Source organism: Leopardus geoffroyi, chromosome C1, assembly GCF_018350155.1.
Source record: "Leopardus geoffroyi isolate Oge1 chromosome C1, O.geoffroyi_Oge1_pat1.0, whole genome shotgun sequence".
Taxonomy (NCBI): domain Eukaryota; kingdom Metazoa; phylum Chordata; class Mammalia; order Carnivora; family Felidae; genus Leopardus; species Leopardus geoffroyi.
Window position 1 is genome coordinate 27,884,128 of NC_059328.1, and position 19,578 is coordinate 27,903,705.

General features: G+C 40.1%; 1 protein-coding gene across 3 annotated transcripts in view; it reads left to right on the top strand.

Annotated features, from left to right (window-relative positions):
• Positions 1-19,578, top strand: part of THRAP3 (thyroid hormone receptor associated protein 3) — a 78,316-nt gene that overhangs the window by 1,793 nt on the left and 56,945 nt on the right. The gene's annotated exons all lie outside the window — the stretch shown is intronic.

The window sequence follows — 19,578 nt, forward strand, 5'->3', positions numbered from 1 at the left end:
GAGTGTCCTGGTCTGTACTGAGCGATTGCAGGGAGGAAGCTTGGAATATTTCTGAGATTAGCGCAGATTAGTGCTGAGATGGAAGAAGATGAGGCTGCCTGAGAGGGAGCGGAGGCAGATGATTAATTTTATTTATTTATTTCTTTGGATAGTCTCAACCACTGAGAATCTTAAGATGCTAGGCTGTTTCTCTTGGGCACGTTGACATCCTGAGTTGAAGGAAGTGTGGTTAATGCTCGTCTCTCAGATATTAGATTTTGATGGATTGCTTCACATGGTCATTCTGTAAACATCTAAGATTGATTCAGTAAATAGTGCCTGAGGACGTACCATCTACCGGCTCCTGTGCTAGGCTCTGGGAGTACAGGGACGTGTGAGACAAAGGGGTTTTGCTTTTGGAGAACTGCCAGTATAGTGGGGGAAAGATATAGCAGGTAAGCAAATAAATGACAAATTGAGAAAAGTAATGTGGAGATCCCTAGCAGGGGACTCTTTGCTAACAAGGGAGACCTAAGGGTGGTCAGAGAAGTTCTTTTGGGTGAGACTGAAGAGCCAGTTTTGTAGGGGAGAGCATTTCTAGGTGGACGTAACAGCAAGTGCTGAAACTTGAAGGCGAAAATTTAGTGTGCTTTCAGAACTGAAAAGAGGCCGAAAGTAGTTGACACACAGAGTAGTTACTGAACAGATGGACAGTAAGGTTGTTTGTGGAAGCCATCAAAGCTTTCTGATTTATATTTTAAAATCACTTTTGTAGAGGTGTGGAAGATGGATCATGGGGGATAACATTTAAGAGGCTGTTGTATTGGTCCAGGCTGGACATGGTAGTTGCTTAAGTAGAGGGATAGAATAGAGATGTATTGGTGGGAAGAAGGGAGGAGTTTGGAGACGGTGTAGGTTTAGACGGTGTAGGTTTTAGAACAAGCCATTCTTTTCTATTTTTTTTTTTTAAGTTTGTTTATTTTGAGAGAGAGCAGTGCTGGGGAGGAGCAGAGAGAGGGAATCCCAAGCCAGCTCTGCACCATCAGCACAGAGCCTGATGTGGGGCTTGAACCCACGAACCATGAGATCATGACCTGAGCTAGAACCAAGTGTCAGATGCTTAACTGACTGAGCCACCCAGGCGCCCCAGAGCAGGCCATTCTTAATCTGTGGTCCATGTACTGTAGGGGGCCCGTGAACTCCGTAAAATTTTTGTGGGGGAGTGTATTTCCTCAAAGTTCAATATGTTCCATCTTATTCATTAGTTTCAGTGTTTAAGAACCACTGCTCTAGAGTCTGTTATGCTGGTTTATAACCCATAAAAAAGTAATTGCCCATGGGTTACCAAGAGAGTTCAGAGTCACGGGTACCCTTTTCTAAAACATTGATTTTCTTCAAGAATTTTTTAATTTTTTTTTAAAGTAATCTCTGTACACCACGTCAGGCTCACACTGAAAATGTTGAGATCAAGAGTCGCCCCAAGAACTGAGCCAGCCAGGTGCCCCATTTCTTAGTCTTTTATGGGAACTTTTTTTTTTTTTTAATGTTTATTCATTTAGGGAGGGAAAGAGAGAGCTCAAACAGGGGAGAGGCAGAGAGAGGGAGGGGGGGAGAGCATCCCAAACAGGTTCCGCTCTGTCAGTGCAGAGCCCAGTGAACACGGGGCTCAAACTCAGAACCGTGAGATCATGACCTTAGCCAAGATCAAGAACTGGACTGAACCATTCAGGAACTTTTTTCTTAAATCAAAGTTAAATGTGCCGTAGGAGTCATCTTTTAGTTTCTTTTTGTTCGCAAGGTACGGGCTGATGCATATACTGAGGAAGCTGAACGTTAGTGAGCTCGGTTTCATGAAAACCCATTTCCTAATTTTTCTTCCACTGGAAGAAATAGTTTCTATTTTAGTGGTAGAAATGCAGAGTAAGATTTTCTTCTTGCTTTCCTTCAGCAATTAGGGGTTTTAGATGTATATTCATATTTTTTTGTAGTGTGTTTTGACATGCCAGCATGTTACTGGAAGCATAGGGTGTATTTTCTACCCCAGAGTTAGAGCTCTACCACTGAGAGAAGCATGTGTTTTTCTTTATATGGCAGAGGTTGAAAACTGAAAGCTTATGGACTAAATCCAATCTCCAGATGTGTTTTGATTGGCTCACACAGTATTGTAAATTTGAATTTGTTGTCAACATTAAAAAACCAAGGAGATTTTATGTAAAAATTTGGATTCAGTGTGCTTTTGAAAAATCTCTTCTGGCAGTGTGTTTCTGCTTTGCAGCAGCCATCTTCTCTGGTTGGGCATGTCCTCTCCAGTTTGTCGTAGCCCTCTCCACAGCCTGACATGTATCCCTGACACGGAGCAGAGTGTCACTTGGTATTATTTTACACCTTTATATTACTTGTTTGTAGGCATTTTAATTTGTTCTAGATATATGGTATAGGTCTCTACTGCCTGCACTGGAAGTCCTTTTGCTGTCTTAACACTGTATCACCATTAAAAATTGTTTTCTGGGGGTGACTGGGTGGCTCGGTTGAGCATCTGACTTCACCTCAGGTCATGATCTTGGTTGGGGTTTGTGGGTTCAAGCCCCGAATCGGGCTCTGTGCTGACAACTCAACCTGGAGCCTGCTGTGGATTCTGTGTTTCTCTCTGTCTCTCTGCCCCTCCCCTGCTCGTGCTCTGTCTCTCAAAAATAAATAAACATTAAAAAAAAATGAAAAAATTGTTTTCCGTATTGGTGCCTTTTTTTTTTTTTTTTTTTTTTGGACAGTGAGGGAGATAAAATTCAGAACATTGTATTATTTTGTTTCCAAACTCAGAAACCCAAGGGCTTTTAGAAAGCATAAAGGCATTGATCTGACCCCTGCCCATTTATTATTACTATTATTATTATTATTATTATTATTATTATTTATATATTTATTTAGAGAGAGACAGTGGGAACAGGGGAGGGCCAGAGAGAGAGACGTGCATACACACACACAGTCTGAAGCAGGCTCCAGGCTCTGAGCTGTTAGCACAGAGCCTGATGTGGGGCTTGAACAACCACGAACCGCAAGATCATGACCTGAGCTGAAGTCAGATGTTCAACCAACTGAGCCACCCAGGTGCCCCCAGGGTCCTCATTTTTGTTCTGCCTGATTTGGTTTTTAGCATCTGGAATGTTGTAACTGCATAGCTGGGCCTGTTTCAGAACATAGAAGAAGACCAAGCAAAGAGAAGTTGCTGAATGTCTAATTAGAAGACTTTAGACTCTTGTCCTCAGGGATAAGAACCAAAGTTGTATGTGTTTTTAATATGCCTGTGTGAAGTCCTTTGCTATCAATTTCTGTGTGTAGGTTTTTTTTGGGGGGGGGGTAATAACTCAGTTTTTCTTTTCTATTTTAATAGGGCAAGATATGGGGTGCCTGGGTGGCTCAATCGGTTGAGCATCCGACTTTGGCTCAGGTCACAATCTCGCAGCCTGTGGGTTCGAGCACCGCATTGGGCTCTATGCTGACAGCCTCAGGAGCCTTTGGGTTCTGTGTTTCCCTCTCTTTCTGACCCTTCCCTGCTCGCACTGTCTTTCTCTAAAAATGAATAAACATTAAAAAAAAAAAATTTTGTTTTCGAAAGCCATTCTGTAAAGGCTATTCTGTAAAACTGAGTTAACTGTATAAGTTGTGATAATGATGGCTTTTCTTGAATTTTTGTAAGTTTAGTCAAGTATAGATTGGACGGGAGATTTTAAAGTACCATTTGGAGGGGTGCCTGGGTGGCTCAGTCAGTTGAGCATCTGACTCCTGATCTCAGCTCAGGTCTTAATCTCAGGGTTGTGAGTTCAAGCTCTGCATTGAACTTCAAATACTGTTTGGAGTGAGGTGAGTGACTCAGGAAAGAGCATTTCTGCGTTGCTAATTTTTTACTCTGGGGTTCTGCTTAACATTACATTTTTATCTATTTAAAAATTTTTTCTTTAAATTTATTATTTTAAGTCCATATCCAATGTCGGGCTCGAACTCATGACCCTGAGATTAAGAGTCGCATGCTCTTCTGACTGAGCCAGCCAGGCTCCCCAACATTTCATTTTTAAAAATTAAAACAACATTGATTCCCTAACTTCTCCCCCTGCCCTATGGTTTAGTTAAGCAAGGCACAACCTGTAAAACCCTTGGTGGGGGCAGGTAGTTGTCTTCAGTTTTATTTCCTCTGCTTATAGATAGGTGCTTATTAAAAAAAAAAATAACATTGCAGAAATTTGTAATGTAGAAAATAAGTTTCCTGTGTATAATGCTAGCTCTTTAGGCCAGTGTAAGCAGTTTGGGTATATAGAAGAGATTTCCGTTCTCATTTGTTGTACTTGTGATTTTTTTTTCCACCCTTTGATGCCGGTTAAAAGGTATTTCTGAATAGTAAAGGTAGACAGGAAGGAACCAAGGAGGAAGTAGAGATGAACCTCTTTGGTTTATTATGAAAGCTGAATACTTAAAACATTGCTTTAAAAGGACTTAAAGTCCAAAAGTGTATTTGTGATATTCTTGTTTTCTTGGAAAATTTGCGTGATACTGTTGATTCTTGGGTTAATGTTAAGTGTTTTTCCTCTGTTCATAGCATAGATTTTAGCTTGCCTGTTCTCTCCCTTTGTTTCGGGATTATTTGTCACATAAGTTTTTGCTGGACATTTTACTATTAGCAAGTACAAGTTGTTTGACCATTCAGCCAGCCATATTACGTGATTAAAGTGGCCTTGAATGTAGTGCCATATTGAATGACTATAGAATGAGGAAGAGAATATTTTCATTTGTTGGCTTGTTCTTTTCCTTTTTTGCTCTGGAGGCTACTTAGTGTTGGAGGATACATCTAACATGAAAGTAGTTATAGTTATTTATTTATTTTTGAGAAAGAAAGAGAGAGGGCATGCCAGGGGCAGAGAGAGAGAGAGAGAGAGAGAATCCCAAGCAGGCCCAGCCCAGTGGGAGCTGACACAGGGCTTAATCTCACTGTAGCAAGATGATGACCTGAGCTGAAGTCAGATGTTTAAACGACTGAACCACCTAAGCGCCCCATGAAACTAGTTTGATGAAAGTAGTTTGATAGGTTGTATTTTTTTTTTTTTTTTTTTTTTGTATTTTCAGCAAAACATTTTCTGTTGCGGTGTTAGTAGAGTGTGCTCATAGAGGTACATGATCTTTGGTACCTAGAGGCCTTAGTTATCAGATGCAAGGGATGAGAAATGGAAGTTCTTTTTTTGTTTATTTTTTATTTTTATTTAAAAAATTTTTAAGTTTATTTATTTTGAGAAGGAGAATGGGAGAGATTGAGAGAGAGAGGGAGAGAGAGAATCCCAAGCAGGCTCTACACCATCAGTGCAGAGCCTGATGCAGGGGCTCAAACTCACTGAACTGTGAGATCGTGGCCTGAGCCAAACCAAGAATTGGACTCTTAACTGACTGAGCCACCCAGGTGCCCCCCCCCCACCCCCCCACCCCCTTTTTTTTAAACTGGGACTCTGGGGCAAGTTGTTTATCCTTTTAGAGTATCTGTTCAATTTCAAATGGAGATAGAAATCTTAGTTTCCCATTTTTTCCACATCCTTGTCAACACTTATTTTGTGTTTGTTTGTTTTATTTTTTTTCTTTTTTAAAAATTTTTTTTTTCAACGTTTATTTATTTTTGGGACAGAGAGAGACAGAGCATGAACGGGGGAGGGGCAGAGAGAGAGAGAGACACAGAATTGGAAACAGGCTCCAGGCTCTGAGCCATCAGCCCAGAGCCCGACGCGGGGCTCGAACTCACGGACCGCGAGATCGTGACCTGGCTGAAGTCGGACGCTTAACCGACTGTGCCACCCAGGCGCCCCTGTGTTTGTTTGTTTTAAATGGTAGGCATTAAAACCCGTTATGTTGGCTATCATGTGCTTGTGGCTATTTGTGTATCTTTGAAGAAATGTTTATTCAAGTCTTTTGACTATTTCTCATCTTAACATTTTTGAAGCATTTTTTTATGGTAATTTTTTTTTTTTTAACGTTTATTTACTTTTGAGACAGAGGCAGAGGATGAACGGGGGAGGGTCAGAGAGAGAGAGAGAGGGAGACACAGAATCTGAAACAGGCTCCAGGCTCTGAGCTGTCAGCACAGAGCCTGACGCGGGGCTCGAACTCACAGAACGTGAGATCATGACCTGAGCCGAAGTCGGACGCTTAACTGACTGAGCCACCCAGGCGCCCCCCCCCCCTTTTTTTTTTTTTTTTTTTTAATTAAGTGGGCTTCATGCCCAACTTGGGGCTTGACCTCACAACTCTGAGATCAGGAGTAGCATGCTCCACTGACTGAGCCAGCCAGGCGCCCCACATTTTTGAAGCATTTTGAAGTCAGTTTCAGATGTCAGTACATTTCACATCTAAACACTTCAACATGCATATTGTTAGCTAGAGTTCAGTATTTGCTTTTGGATTCCCTTTTAGCAGGGAGAGAAGGAAAGGGAGGTAAAATATACACACTGAAGTATGACCATCTTTGTAAGTGCTTGAATGGAGAGGTTTTGGGTGCCATTTCTTAACTGGAATAGTTCACTTTTCCTCTGATTTAACGATGATGTTTGTCTTGAGGTAGATTTTTGCCAGATTAGTATTGTGACCATATAATTTATCAATTTGAAGCAGGACACCATTGAGAGAGAATGCTATTAATATGCTGGGACAACAGGTGTAAAATGTCTTTAGCAAACTTAGATGTAAACTCAATCTAAATACTAAAGAAGCACATTTATAGATTGAGTTTTTTTTCAAAAGTAAATGTTTATTTAAGCACTTTACACGTATTATGTCATTTAAACCTATATTTTAGGAGGTTAGTAAAGAACTTTTTGTGTTACAAATGACGCTGAGGCCCAAGGAAAGAGAGAGGATTTGAATCTAGGTGTGGCTCTAACCCTCCCCTCCTAGGCACTGTACTATACTGCTCAGAGTAGTGGTCTAGGGAGTAGATTGGTCACTAAATTAAGACAGGGTCCTCAGATAATAAAACGTCTCCATTTTGTTATTGTCATGTTTATTAGATCTAAAGTTAAAATATTTAACTTTTATTCAGAAATAATGGGCTTGAATTCAGCTGACAGACTTTGTGGTTCACTGCTGCAGATAGAATGACAGAAGATGTATTTCAGAATTGACCATATTTGCTTAGCTTTTTGTATCTTTTAAAAAAGTGTTTGTTTATTTTGGGGATGGGGGGAGAGCATGAGCTGGGGAGGGGCAGAGAGAGAGAGAGAGAGGGAGGGAGGGAGGGAGGGAGAGAGAGAGAGAGAGAGAATCCCAAGCAGGCTCCCCTCTGTCAGTGCAGAGCCCTTTGTGGGGCTCAGTCTCATGAACCATGAGATCATGACCTGAGCCAAAATCAAGAGCTGGACACTTAACCGACTGAGCCACCCAGGTGCCCCACATCTTTTCATTTTTAAAATGAAAATATACCTTTCTTTGAGAGAATTAAACAGTATGTATGTTTGACATTAATGTAAAGAATATGTGAAAAATTGTACAGTTTAGTATCTTATGAAACTTAACATAATCACATATTGTCATTTATTATTAAATAGTTTGGATGTGTAAAAGTGAAAACCCTGTCTCACACAAGTTTAGGCACAAATAGAACCAAAGCCCTCTAGTCTTGTGCTGTTTTCACAGTTGAATAAAACAGTGTTAGCTGAGCACACTAGAAATTCTCGCCTGTAGTTTTTTTTTTTAAGATTTTAAGCAATCTCTACATCCAATGTGGGGCTTGATCTCAAAACCTCAAGATCAAGAGTTGCGTGCTCTATTGACTGAGCCAGCCAGGCACCCCTCATATGTAGTTGTTTTAAACTCCATTTGAATTTGAGTTTAGCCATTTCAGTGAATAATCTTCTCAGTAAATGGTTGCACTCTTGGCTCAGTAGCAGTGGATCTGAAATTTATTGGATGAGTGACACATAAGAGTGTCATTTAACTGTTGCAAATGCTTTGCCATAGCAGTTATGATCATTTCTTGTTTTGTTTTATGTTATTTTTAAATAGTCTCTACACCCAAGGTGGGGATTCCAACTCACAACCCAGAGATTGAGTTTCACGCTCCACCATCTGAGGCAACCAGATGCCCTGAACATCTCTTGATAATTTTTGAACATCTCTTTCAGAGAAGGAAACCTAATGAAAAAATTTTTTCATGTTTATTTATTTTTGAGAGAGAGAGCATGAATGGGGGAGGGGCAGAGAGAGAGAGGGGGACACAGAATCCAAAGTAGGCTCCAGGCTCTGAGCAGTCCACACAGAGCCTGACATGGGACCTGAACCCACGAACCGTGAGATCATGACCTGAGCTGAAGTTGGAAGCTTAACCAACTGAGCCACCCAGGCGCCCCTTAATGAAATTTTTTTAATGAAGAATTTTTTAACATGGTTAACTCAAAGTGCTAATTTCCTGATAAAATATGATACCCACACTCATCATAAATGAGGTATTTGAGTATGTGAATCATAAATGTAAATAAAAGATAAGTTACTTAATTTCAAAGTAGTCAACTGAATTATTGCTGTGGTTATTCGGAAATTAGGATTTTATGTGCTAGTCAAAAGTGTACATAAGCTGTAGCTTTATGTACAGAATGTTATTCCAGCTGGAATTTTGACCTTACCCTTCTCACCTCATCTTATTCTGGTAACTAATCTGAGAGTTGCCAACAAGGAATAGAGGGCACTTTCCCAGGAGAGGATCTTTGGTTTCCTTGTTGGGTATTAAGTATCACTACAGAGCTATAGGAATATACAGGCTTTGTATTCTGCCTTTATTCTTTTTAGTGAATAAGAAACCATTGTTCAAATATATAAATCCTGGATACACTTTTTGATGTTTGTCTCTTTATCATAAAGCATTATGTTTGCAAAACTAAGATTTTCTTAGAGTAACTCTTGAGCAATCTTAGTTTCCTGTTGAAAATATTTAAAACTTTTTCTTGACTACATTTCTTGTTACAAGTTATATAGCAATTAGTGTAATTTTTTTTTCCCTCACTCAGCAGTCTGTGCCTGAGTTGGACCTGATGTGGAGTTAGGCACCATCCTAGGGATTTAGCCTGATCTCTGCTTTTCGTTGTACAGCTATTTGTGTATCAGCATAGTTTTTTTGGAGATGATTCTGAAAACAATTACCTTTAAGGATTGTTTTGTTTTTTGGCAATTATGTAAACACGTTGCTGGGGAAAAAGCCTCTCCCTTCCAATTTTGTTTTTTCTTCAAACTGCCTTTTTAGAATACGGTGTGCTATGTGGTTTGCATTCATCGATTCATTTAATTCTTGTAATAGATTGTAAGATTAGTGTACAGTATTTATTTTTTAGAGCTGAGGAAACTTAGATTATACACCTTGCTCAAGCCTGCAAAGAAGTGGAGTCAGGATGCTAATTCAGGTTAGTTGTGTGTTTGCAACATGACTTTACCATTCTGCCTGTATTCAACAGAAATCTTCATGTGCTTGCCCTTCGATGTGGAGTTGTTTCTTTTTTTTTTATTAAAAATTTTTTTTAATGTTTATTTTTCGAGTCAGAGAAGATACAGAGTGTGAGCGGGGGAGGGGCAGAGAGAGAGGGAGACACAGAATAGGAAGCAGGCTCCAGGCTCTGAGCTGTCAGTACAGAGCCTGACGTAGGGCTTGAACCTAAGAATGGTGAGATCATGACCTGAGCTGAAGTCAGGCGCTTAACTGACTGAGCCACCCAGGTGCCCCTATGTGGAGTTGTTTCTTTGATGTGACCTTAAGAGCACTGCTTTATGAATCTTATTTCAAGCTTTAGAGTGTTTGCAAAAATCTGTGTTTGGCCAGGAAGTTTGTGAGGTATGTGGGAATACTTGCACTTCTCTGTCACTATCCTAGAGAATCTTTTTTTCCTCTAGAGACTGGGAAAGGGAGTGAATCTAAAAGGAGCACAACCAGTGTTGTATAAACCTTTTCTTCATGCTTTAAAAAAAAGCCTGCAATATGAAGGTAACCAAAAGAGTACAAAGCATAATACAAGTAGTACCTGTGTATTTAAGAGATCAATTTAATTAAGAACTAAAGCTCTGCTACCACAACTGAATCTTCTAGGAATGTTCTCTCTCAACCTTGCTTCTGATTTTGGTGTTTATGATACTTGTGTGTTTTTCTAGACTTTTACTAAACATGTATGGTTTCCTAAACAAAATACCGTATTTTTTTTTTTTTGCATGGTTTTAAGTTTCATGTGAGTTTTTTTAATTTTTTATTAAAAAAAATTTTTTTAATGTTTATTTATTTTTGAGAGAGAGAGCGAGTGAGCAAGCATGAGTAGGGAGGGGCAGAGAGAGAGACACACAGAATATGAAGCAGGCTTCAGGCTCTGAGCTGTCAGCACAGAGTCTGATGCGGGGCTCGAAATCATGAACCACGAGATCATGATCTGAGCCCTAGTAGGACATTCAATCGACTGAGCCACGCGGGTGCCCCTGTAGCTTAAGGTTCTTTAACAGGTAAATGGCTAGCATCATGATGTGAAAGAATTGGGACACTGAAGACCAAGGGCTTTTTCTTTTTCTTTCTTCTTTTTTTTTTTTTTAAGTGGGCTTCATACCTGGTATGGAGCCCAATGTGGGGCTTTGAATTCATGACCCTGAGACCAAGAGTTGGACACTTACTGACTGAGCCACCTAGGTGCCCCATAGACTCTAGTTTTAGGTCACCATCTTGGGTAAAACCCTTCCTTTTTGTGAGCTGTTTCCCTTCTGTAAAACTAAGGTTGTACTAGATACGATCTCTAGGGGAGTGCTTCCAGTTCTTAATGCTCTGTGACTCTCCTAGTCCTAGTTGTCCAAAACTCATATTCTCTTGGATAGTGTTTTTGCCTTTAGAGTGGATTGTGATCTCTTAATCACAAGACTCTCTGCTCTTTGATTAAAGTCAGCTGTAGGCTGCCTTGAGGCTAACACACCCTCTGTATAGTCTTGATGGTAATGAATTTTCTCTTTATTCTCCCAGCACTTCAAGTCATAATTATTTTTTCAGATACTTATTTCATGAGATTTAGAAATAGGTCCATAAACGTTATTAAGTGCAAGCTGGCTGGAAGTTGTATTAACCAGGTTCTCAGCAGATTAATGATAATGCAAACTGAGCCGAGATAAACTCCATTGTATTATAAGCACCTGGAAAGGTACAGAGTTTCTGATTCATCTTTATGCTTTCCACAGTGTCCAGAGAAAGAAACTAAGAATTGTTTATTTATTTATTTAAAGATTGTATTTTTAAGTAATCTCTATCCCCAATGTGGGGCTTGAAGTCACAGCCCCGAGATCAAGAGTCACATGCTGCACCCACTGAGCCAGCCAGACACCCCAAGAATTATTTTTACTGTTGAGTGCTTGCTCTACTACTAGGAACTCTACTAAAATTTAGACGTTTTTCTCATTTAATTATTGCAGCAGCTTATGAGGTAGTATCGCTCCTAATTTATAGATCAGGAAACAGGCTTACAAGAGAATGTTTTAAACTAATTTTTTTAACTTTTTATTTATTTTAACAGAGAGTGTGTAAGCAGGGGGTGGGCAGAGAGAATCCCAAGCAGGCTCTGCAGTGTCAGCACATAGCTAGATATGGGACTTGATCCCACGAACCGTGAGACCAGATAAAAAAAAAAAATTAGATAAAAATTAAAAACATAAAAGATCAGATTAAAAAAAATAAAAAAAATGAGCCAAAGTCAAGAACTGGACGCTTAACTGACTGAGCCACCCTGGTGTTCCTTAAATTAATTTTTATGTGATTTCAGAGCTTGTAATTTTTCTTGCCACAGTATGCTGCTTAGCAAAGATGTTATTCATAGCGTGTGCTCAATGAATATTAACTGAGTGAAATATTTGTAAAATGTTTAAAAAAATTTTTAAGTACATTGTTTTATCTTTATGATAGTATTTTCAGAAGAGGGGAATGGCCAGTCTTGATAGGCCAAGTGAATGTCTTACTAATAGGACGTTGTCAAGGCAAGGTAACATGTTTTTGGTGATTGTGTTCCAAAATTAAAAATTCAATCAGGGAGGCGGATCAGAAGTTGGGGATAAGGAGGGTAGAAACCAGAAAGACCTCTTTTCATTGTATACTCTTGTACAGTTTGACATTTTTACTGTGCGTGTACTACTAAGAAGAAAAAAAACTAGGTAAAAAGAATTGAACAGTTTGCTTAGGCAAATAAAAGCTTAGTTAATACTCAACTTTCACAATTCTGTACCTGCTTTTCTCTTTTTTAAAGCTGTATATACATGATAACATGGATGAACCTTGAGATACTATGCTAGGTTACATAAACTATATGTAGAAGGCAAGTCTCATTATTCCACTTACATGAAATGCCTAGAGCAGTCAGATTCATAGGGTAGAGTGTTCTGCGTGGGAGAGTTATTGTTTTATGGGCACACAGTTTTTGGGAAGATGGAAAAGTTCTGGAGATGTATGGTGGTGATGGTTGTGTAACGGTGTGAATGTACTTAATACCACTGAACTGTACACTCAGAGATGGTTAAAATGTTTAATTTTGTTTATGTTTATTTTTCCATAATAAAACAAAATATGGCTGATAATTCATTTGTTTGTCATTCAGCAGACATGTACCTAGACAATGGGGATACAGAAAGGAATTTAATTTGGTACTTGCCCTGAAGAAGCTATTTAGTACTAATAATATGACACAACTAGTGGTTTTCAAGGAAAGAGAGGTATTTTTTTTTTTTGCTTCTTTGGTAAATTTTTTATTTTTTTCTTTTTTATTAAATTTTTAAAATTTATTTTTTTCTTTTTATTTTTTTACATTTATTTATTTTTGATACAGAGAGACAAGGCACAAGAAGGGGGAGGGGCAGAGAGAGAAGGAGACACAGAATCCGAAGCAGGCTCCAGGCTCTGAGCTGTCAGCACGGAGCCCAACACGGGGCTTGAACTCACAAACCGCGAGATCATGACCTGAGCCGAAGTCAGACGCCCAACCTACTGAGCCATTCAAGCGCCCCATTAAAAAAATTTTTTTTTGAATGTTTATTTATTTTTGAGAGGGAGAGACAGAGCGTGAGCAGGGGAGGAGCAGAGAGAGAGGGAGACACAGAATCTGAAGCAGGCTCCAGGCTCCACACTGTCAGCACAGAGCCTGGTGTGGAGCTCAAACTCACGAACTGTGAGATCATGACCTGAGCCAAAGTTGGACGCTCAACCGACTGAGCCACCCAGGTGCCCTTTGGGTAATTTTCTTTTAATGTTTATTTAAGAGAGAGTGTGTGTGCACGATCAAGCCTGGAAGGGGTAGAGAGAGGGGGAGAGAGAATTCGAGCAGACTCTGTGCTGTCAGTGCAGAGCCCAGTACGAGGTTCAATCCTACAAACTGTGAGATCATGACCTGAGCTGAAATCAAGAATTGGATGCTCAAGGGGTGCCTGGGTGGCTCCGTTGGTTGGGTGTTCGACTTCGGCTCAGGTCATGATGCGGTTTGTGAGTTCGAGCCCCGCGTAGGGCTCTGTGCTGACATCTCAGAGCCTGGAGCCTGCTTCAGAGTCTGTGTCTCCCGGGCTCTCGGCTCCTCCCTTGCTCATACTTTGTGTCTCTCTGTCTCTCAAAAATAAATGTTTATTAAAAAAAAAAAAAGAATGGATGCTCGTGGCCCCTGGGTGGTTCAGTCAGTTAAGCATCTGACTTCGGCTCAGGTCATGATCTCACAGTTCGTGAGTTTGAGCTCCGCATCTGGTTCTGTGCCGACAGCTTAGAGCTGACCCTCCCCTGCTCTCTGACCCTCCCCTGCTCTCTTGTGCATGCTTGCGCGTGCGCTCTCTCTCTCTCTCAAGAATAGATAAACGTTAAAAAAAAAAAAAGAGTTGGACGCTCAACTGCCTGAATCACCCAGGAGCCTCTCGAGGAAATAGAGGTTTAAGTTTTCAGGAAGTGGTAGCTTGTAAAAGTTTTGCATTGTGATAAAAAGATGGGAAAATAGCTCTTAGGAATTCCCTGGCAGTTTTATCTGCTGGTTGGTCCGGAGGATTCAGGTGAGAATGTTATGTTGCCCCAAGGTACTTCTGTGTAGCCTGAAAGCTTGATTTTAAAAACTACCAATCTGGGTAGAAACTGTCAGGTGTAGGGATGACATATTGATCCCTCTCTCTCTTGTAAATTGAGAACCTTGGCACAGAATAGTGGTGTCATTTAGGCAGCCAGCTCTTTCAGTCTGGAATCAAGTTTAGGCTTGGGTTTGTTGCCAGAGTTACTGCTTCTTTAAGAGGTTCTGAAGATGTATAATGGTCTTACCTTCCTAGTCTACCATAAAGACAAATTCTGAATTCTTGGGAGAAGAGACACAGTCATTGTTTAATGACCACATGACTACCGATATTAGCTGGTTGAAGTCTGGTCTTTTAACTCTGATTTTGACATTGGCCTGATTGATAATATTTATATGTTGAGTGCTTAACATGTGCTACGTACGTACTTTTTCAGGTACTTTACACATACATCAGTTCATTCAATTTTTGTAACAGCTCTTTGTAACAGGAACCCATTTTACTGATGAGGAAACAGATAATGGGATTTAATAAAGTAACTTACCACAGGTGTCAAAATTACTGGCTGGTGGTGCTGGGGAATCAAAGGTAGTCAGCCTTTAAACATGTGTTTTTTTCTTGTTTATTGGGCCAGTGCTTTGGAAATTGCTTTGGGATGTTGATTACTAATTGTATTTGTCTTACTATAAGTTATTAGGTACAAGGATTAAAAAATGACAGTTTTTACCATTTGAGACCCCTATGGTTTTGAGAATTACTGCTCATTAAGGGTTTATTCTTGTATGGCCATTTGTACTAAACATGTACTTAACTAATAAGCAAAGGATGTAGGGACATCTTTGTGGCTCAGTTGGTTAAGTGTCTGACTCTTGATTTTGGCTCAGGTCATGATCTCACTGTTTGTGAGATCAAGCCCCATGTTGAACTCTGTGCTGACTGCATGGAGCTTGCTTGAAATTCATTCTCTTGCTCTCAAAGTAAATAAATAAACTTAAAAGAAAAAGAAAAAATAAGCAAATGATGTAGAACCAGAGTTGGCACACTTTTTCTCTAACAGTTCTGAAAATACTTTAGGCTTTGGAGGCCAAGAGGCAAAACTGAGGCTATTAATGTGAGTACTTAAATAACAGAGAAAGCAAATGTTCTCTAAATATTTTTATTTTATTAAAAAATTTTTTTTAATGTTTTTATTTATTTTTGAGACAGAGACAGAGCATGAGCAGGGGAGGGGGAGAGAGAGAGGGAGACACAGAATCCGAAGCAGGCTCCAGGCTCTGAGCTGTCAGCACAGAGCCCGACGCGGGGCTCGAACTCACAGACCGTGAGATCATGACCTGAGCCGAAGTTGGACACTCAACCGACTGAGCCACCCAGGCGCCCCCCAAAATTTTTTTTTAATGTTTGTTTATTTATGAGAGAGAGTGGGAGGGGGTGCGCAGAGAGAGGGAGTCAGAGGATCTGAAGCATATTTCTTTCATACTGACAGCAGAGAGCCTGCCGGGGGGCTTGAACTCATGAACCGTGAGATCATGACCTGAGCTGAAGGTGGATGCTTAACCGACTGGTCCACGTGGGCACCGCTATTTTATCTTTTTTAAAAATGTTTATTTATTTGGAGAGAGAGAGCATGTGTGAGAGTGTGAGAGGGGCACAGAGAGGGGAAGAACTCCAAGCAGTCTCCACAGGCAGTGCAGAGCCTTACCCTGGGGCGCGTTCTCATGAAGTGTGAGATCATGACCTGAGCTGAAATCAAGAGTTGAATGCTTAACTGACTGAGCTACCCAGGTGCTTCCTTTTTTTAAGTATCTCTGTACCCAGTATGGGGCTTGAACTCACGACCCTGAGATCAAGAGTTGCATGCTCTATCAACTGAGCCAGCCAAGCGCCCTGAGAAAACAAATATTTCATTGGCAGAATTCAAAGTATAATAGTTGAGTACAGTTTTTGTAAGGCAGCTGTGTTACAAGAGTGGAATTCACTTTGGGGGATACCATTTCGTGTCACTGGGGTTCAAAGTTAGCTTTACCTATCGACATGGATGGCAAGTGTTCATTTGTTCATACAGAAATCTGTAGTGAAGATTTCACATATGTGTCTTTGAAAATGTGTTTACACAGACAGGTACTGCCAAATATTAATATTAATCCATGAGTATATGATTTTTTTGAGCATATGGTTTATTTGGGCACATTCATCATTTGGAAGGCAATTACAGAATTCTGTTAGATTCATTTCTTGATATTTGCCTTTTTGTATGCCATTAACACTGCAAAGTATTCATTTCCAGTGGAAGATTAGATGGAAGCTGCTGCTGCTTTTTTTTTAAAATAGGCTCCGTGCCCAGCATGGAGCCCAATGTGGGGCTTGAACTCAAGATCCTGATATCAAGGGTCAGATGCTTAACCCACTGAGCCCACTTCTTTTTTTTTTTTAAGATTTTATTAAAAATTTTTTTAATGTTTATTTTTGAGAGAGAGACAGCATGCAAGCAGAGGAGGGGCAGAGAGAGAGGGAGACACAGAGTGAATCCGAAGCAGGCTCCGAGCCATCAGCACAGAGCCTCAAGTGGGGCCCGAACTCATGAGACATGAGATCATGACCTGAGCTGAAGTTGGATGCTCAACCGACTAAGCCACCCAGGTGCCCCTTTAAAGATTTTTTAAAATAATCACACCCAACGTGGGGCTCAAACTCACAATCCTGAGAACAGGAGCCACAGGCTCCGCTGGCTGAGTCAGCCAGGCACCCCCAGATGGAAACTTTTCAGTTTCACAGAGAGATTTTCAAAGATGGAGGTTTACTTTGCACTTTAATTAAGATTGGAAATATGCTGGAAGTGTAGTTTGAGTTAAAATATGTCTGCTTCAGATTTTTGTGGGAACAGAGAGATCTCATTGCTTGTGTTAACTTTTGACAGTACAGGAAGTGAATGAAATAATTTGACATTACTTGAAGTTAAAACAGTGTTTACTTAAAAAAATTTTTTTAAGTAAAAAATAAAATTTTTTTAAGTAAAATAAAAAATTTAAGTTTATTTTTGAGAGAGAGAGAGAGAGAGAGAGTGTATGTGTGTGTGTGTGCACATAATAGAGGGAGAAGCAGAGAGGGAGACACAGAATCTGAAGCAGGCTCTAGGCTCTGAGCTGTCAGCACAGAGCCTGGTGGCGGGCTCGAACTCACCAACTGTGAGATCATGAGCTGAAGTCGGACGCTCAGCCGACTGAGTCATCCAGGCGCCCCATGTTTACTTTTGTTCAAATTAATTTGCCATAGTAATCATTCCCATAAAAATGCTACTTTGCCTTATAACTTTTTATTGAATTCATTAAGAAACATTAGCAAGTCTGCAACAAAAGTTAATTTTCAAAGCTTTTCAGTATTCAATAATAATGTTGAAGGGTGGTTTTTTAAGAAAAAATTCAGATTAAAAAAAACTACAACTAGGGGTGCCTGGGTGGCTCAGTTGGTTGAATGTCCAACTCTTCATTTCTGCTCAGGTCATGATCTCACGCTCTTGAGATGCAGTCCCACATCCTGCTCTGCTCTGGGTATGGAAACTGCTTGAGATTCTCTCTTCCTCTCCCTCTGCTCCTCCCCCGCACATGCTTTCTCTCTCTCAAAAAAAAAAAAAAAAAAAAAAAAAAAAATCACAGTAAAATTTTACTGCTGCTAAGCCATTGAACTGCTGTTGGTAGTGCAAATCAGGATCCACCTTCTATTTCTGACAAAAACTCACAAAACTGACAACGGTTAAATCTACAAAAGTGAATTGAGAGTTAATGGAGGTTACTCTTGACAATACTGGCTCAACATGTAATGAAAAGTTTTTTGCAGAGTACCTGCTGGTGAATAGTACAGTGAATAACCATATGCTTGAAATACCTTACATTTTCACAAGCTCTGTAAATTTATCCAATTATGCCCTTCTCTAGACATATTTTTACTATGGTCATTTGTGACACATCTTAGCAGATTCAAATTCAGGTTGTATTAGTGTTCTTTCAGTGTCTTTGAAAGGTTCTTACCTGTAGTTGTTCCCCATAGACTATTCATAGAGGCTAACTCTTCAGTTAGTTCACACTGGGCATTGACCTTCTCCAGTAAAAAGCTAAGCAGTGTCAATAATTGTTGAATCAAGAACCAAGGAACACCACTGAAATCACTCCTCCACCCCCCCCCCCCCCACCTTTAGCAAATGTTCTATTGTTGAGTAGTTCAGATTTGCAGAAAATCTTGAGAAAATAGTACAAAAGGTGTCCATATACCCGTACCCCTATTAACAGAGTAGTATGGTACACTGGTCCCAACTAACAAACCAGTGTTGATGCATTCTTGCTAACTGAAGTCCATACTTTGTTCACATTTTCTTAGTTTGTACCTAATAACCCTTTTCTGTTCCAGGATCACATCTAGGATATATATTTAGTTGTCATGTCTCCTTGGCTGGTACACCTTTTCAGACTTTTATTATTTTTGGTGACTTTGACTGTTTTGAGGAGTTAGATACTTTGTAGAATGTCCCTTGGTTGGCATGTTTCTCATGATTAGACTGGTGTTAATGGGTTTTGGTGATAAAAGACCACAGAGATGAGGTATCATTTTCATCACGTCATATATATAAGGAGTACATGCTATCAACATGATTTATTGATTTGTTTTTTATTTTATTTAAATTTTTGTTAAAAAATTTTTTCATATTTCTTCATTTTTGAGAGAGAGACAGAGTGTGAGCAGGGGAGGGGCAGAGAGAGAGAGGGAAACAGAATCTGGAGTGGGCTCCAGGTTCCAGGCTGTCAGCACAGAGCCCAGCGTGGAACTCGAACCCACAAACGATGAGATCATGACCTGCACAATGAGATCATGACCTGAGCTGAATGAAGTCAGTCACTCAACTGACTGAGCCACCCAGGCGCCCCTGTTTTTTTTTTGTTTGTTTGTTTAATTAAGAAAGGTTTTTTGGGGGAGAGAGTGCGTGCACAGGAGGGTCAGAAGGAGAGGTGAGAGAGAGTCCCAAGCAGGAGGTGCATTGTCAGTGTGGAGCCCATCCTGAAGCTCGAACCGATAAACCCTGAGATCATGACCTGAGCTGAAATCAAGTTGCATGCTCAATCGGCTGAGCTACCCAGGTGCCCCCATACTGTAATTTTGGAAGGAAATCACTTAGCTCACCCCACTCCACTTAAGGAATGGAGGAGAGCTATGTTCCACCTTCTGGAGGGTGAAATATATACGTAAATTATTTGGAATTCTGCACGAATGATTGGTTTATTTTCATCCATTTATTTAAATCCATATAGACTCATGGATATTGTATTCTTTGAGTTATCCACGACTACATTTTGATCAATTTTTTTTCTGATTTGACTTGAAAACTCATTTGGGCAGGAATGTCCTTTTGACATACACATTATGGTGTATTCTGTTTGTTATGCAGTCCTTCCTTTCTGGCACTACAAGATATTCCAGGCTTATCTATTGTATTCCTTGCCTCAGCCCTAGAGTCCATCACTTCTCCAAGAAGCCTTTGTTTCTTTTATTGGAGAATGT